Source organism: Suricata suricatta, chromosome 17 (assembly GCF_006229205.1).
Source record: "Suricata suricatta isolate VVHF042 chromosome 17, meerkat_22Aug2017_6uvM2_HiC, whole genome shotgun sequence".
NCBI lineage: Eukaryota > Metazoa > Chordata > Mammalia > Carnivora > Herpestidae > Suricata > Suricata suricatta.
In genome coordinates, this window is record NC_043716.1 from 27,794,075 (window position 1) to 27,797,107 (window position 3,033).

Sequence of the window (3,033 nt, forward strand, 5' to 3'; positions counted from 1 at the left end):
TCCGGAATAGATAACGAACAGAGATACTTCAAAACGCACTAAAATAGAGCTGCTTACTTTATAGGCTTACAACATTCATATGCTAACATTTATAGAGTGCTTTAGTTAGACTCTGGCCAAATGAACTGTATATTAGATAGAAAGTAGCGATTGCGTATTATTAATGTTATCAGATTGCAACACATTTCATGTTCAATTACCTAAAATGCTCTTTCTGGAGTCTTGCCTTGCTCGGCATCTTATCCCCACTGCACACTTATGAAAGGTCACTGTCAAGATATAAAAGTATATGTATGATTTAAATGTCTTGACTCAGTTGCTAACAACCATGAGCATGTTTTCAAATTGGAAAAACAAGATTAATTTAAACTGGCTCTTTTTCACACAATGTGCTTTGTTTACTTTTCAGGGCTCCATTTCACTGCCAAGCCAAGTGCCTCTCTGATTAGAGAGTATGTTCACTGTATCTCCCCTGGGCTCCCACAAAACCTTACCCTTAAGAACAGGCATGGAAGACGTTGCACCAAAAACACAAACCATATTTTTACCAGAAAATATTTAGGGAAATGAGTTTTTTCGATGAGAATTTCGCCAAGAATAAATTTCATGCCTAAAAGGAATGGACCCTTTGTGTTTCCCTTCAATAAATAAATAGCTTCTTTCTTCAAGAATTATGACTTCTGAGCGTGCTCTTAAATTCAAAGCTAGTTTGTTTTCTTCCAAGAAATAGGAAATCTGTGCATACAGACCCTTCATTGGTTGGTCTTCCTTCTAGATCTGGGTCATATGGGAAAGCCAAAATGGCATTTTTCCTCTTTTTAAAAAATTTTTAAATGTTTATTTATGAAAGCGAGAGGGGGGGATGGTAGAGAGAGAGGGGAGACAGAATCCAAAGCAGGCTGCCTGCTCTGTGCTGACAGCTCAGAGCCTGACACAGGGCTCAAACCTACAAACCGTGAGATAAACCTGAGCCAAAGTCAGACGCTTAACCAACAGAGCCACCCCAGACAACCCCCCAAGATGGTATTTTTCTAACAGTCGTAACTGGAGGTATAAAATATTTGAGGAGAACATGGAAAAAGGCAGAAAGTATGAGGGTGAAGTTGAAACTGCATTTTTCAAACACTTCTAACTTATCTACCATATAAATACCTTAATGGATAGTTTATTTATTCCTAACATTGCTTGATATACTTAGAGACATAAAAGTCTATTTAAACAATGGAGAAAATTTGCTTTGCTTTGTTATTTCCTTCCCAAGCCGGGGGAGGGAAATGCAAAAAAGTTTCTAATAGAGGAGGCGGGGAGAAGAAAACTTGTTTAGCCAACTTTTTTTCCTTTTCTCCTTTCCATGTTCCCACAGGACACAGCTAGAGACCTAGTGTGTGGTTGAAGAGTTTTACTCCTTTTTTATCCCCACTCTGGCTTCCACTTTCCTTGATTCCAACTCAGAATGATCACGCCCAGCCAGGGCAAATGCTACTTACAAGTTTAGCCAAGTGAGAAAAAGTCAGACTCCTAATAAATATCAACGTCATTGATGGAGTGACCACAGCAGGGATCCTTCCAGGTGCGCACAGAAAAGGGTCAGACGTCTTTATTCTTCAGGAGTTGGAAGAGCAGGGCCCGGCCCGGGGTGAGGCTGGCCCAGCCCCTCTGGGTGGCAGCTTCCTGCAGGGGACACCATACACCATGGTGGTGAGCCCCCTCCCCAGCCGCGGCTCCCTTCTGTGAGTGAGCCTGGCCGTGGCAGGTCCAGGAGGTCAGCCTCTGGAATTAAACAGAAAGTTTCTGTTTTCGTGACACGGTCCCAGAGCCGCTCTTCCCTGCAGCTTATAGCCGTTTAACTGCAGTCTGTCATTCGGCCATCATTATTCGTATACGTGTAGGTAAATATTTTATTAAGCGTCTTCGCCGCTTGGCAGTTAGGGAGCCCTTTGCCTAGTAGAGCTGGCGGCCGCCCAGCGCCGCCCAGGAGGGTGGGAGAACACTGGGCCACTTGAACTTCGACATCGACATCGGTGGTGTTAATAGAGCGGGGGAGGGCAGCGGGGTGGGGGTGGGGGGTCCTTTCCACCTGGAAACCATTTTCTCCTCTGGCCTCTCGGGCTTAATCTTCCATCGCTTCGTTTTTAATCAGTTACCAATTTGGCCTTGATGAAAGCTGCAGGGGCCTCCAGAAGAAATTGGCTATGCCTTTTAACTCCACCTGGAAATGGTTGAGGCGGTGCCGCGGTCACCTTGCCTTACACCTCTGCACCCATTTGGGAACCCGCCCCACGCCCACCGCGCTCCGCCTTGCCAGACAGAAACCTCAATGTCACGGCTGGAAATGCGCAGGGCCCCTCCACCCAGGCCTCCTCACACACACACTGACTGGGTCGTGTCCGTGAACTCCAAACATTCTCAGAGGGCCTTTTCACCACCCAGCCCCATGACCGCATCAGCTGGCCAATTTGCCAGCCACAAGCTCACAGCTCAGCCCACAAACCCACCGGTCAGTTTGGACGCATGTTGGGTCCACTTCTTCAAAATCCTTTGCTTTTTACCATGATTCCAGGTGACCAAAGCAGCAATAAGAAGCATGGCTATAGCGTGGTGCCATCAGATCTTTAGGTCTCCAGGAAGCCAACTCGACAGGATCCAGTTCTGTGTGAGAAGTTCCAACTGCGGAGGACCGTGGGTAGGACGCCCTCTTCTGGTGGATACGGGGAACACCTACCTGCGCCCAGGCGTGTCCGCTCCCCCTGCTGGTGGAGGAAAGAGAAGCTGTCGCTCTTGTCTCGGGCCCCAGATTGCAGAATTCAGGGCCATGTCATCAAATTGGGAGACCCAACCCCCACAGATCCAGAGGTATCCTAGAGACCCACCACAATAGCTGGCCCTGCAATTTCTGCAGCCACCAGTTCCAAGTGGCTGCACAAGGTATGAAGGGGAGTTGGCTAGGGAGAAAGCCCTCCCTTCCCAAGGGGCTTCCAACAGGCCGAAATCAAATCTGCATAGCTCCACGGTGTATTGACACACAGAGACAGA

At 47.4% G+C, this 3,033-nt stretch overlaps 1 long non-coding RNA gene across 1 annotated transcript; it reads right to left on the reverse strand.

Moving 5' to 3' along the window:
• Nucleotides 1-1,384: 1,384 nt before the first annotated feature.
• Nucleotides 1,385-2,639, reverse strand: LOC115281445. Its single transcript, XR_003904316.1, has 2 exons — nucleotides 2,496-2,639; nucleotides 1,385-1,770 (listed from the first exon to the last, which is right to left on the reverse strand). It is a non-coding gene; the product is annotated as an uncharacterized LOC115281445 (long non-coding RNA).
• Between the last annotated feature and the right edge of the window lie 394 nt (nucleotides 2,640-3,033).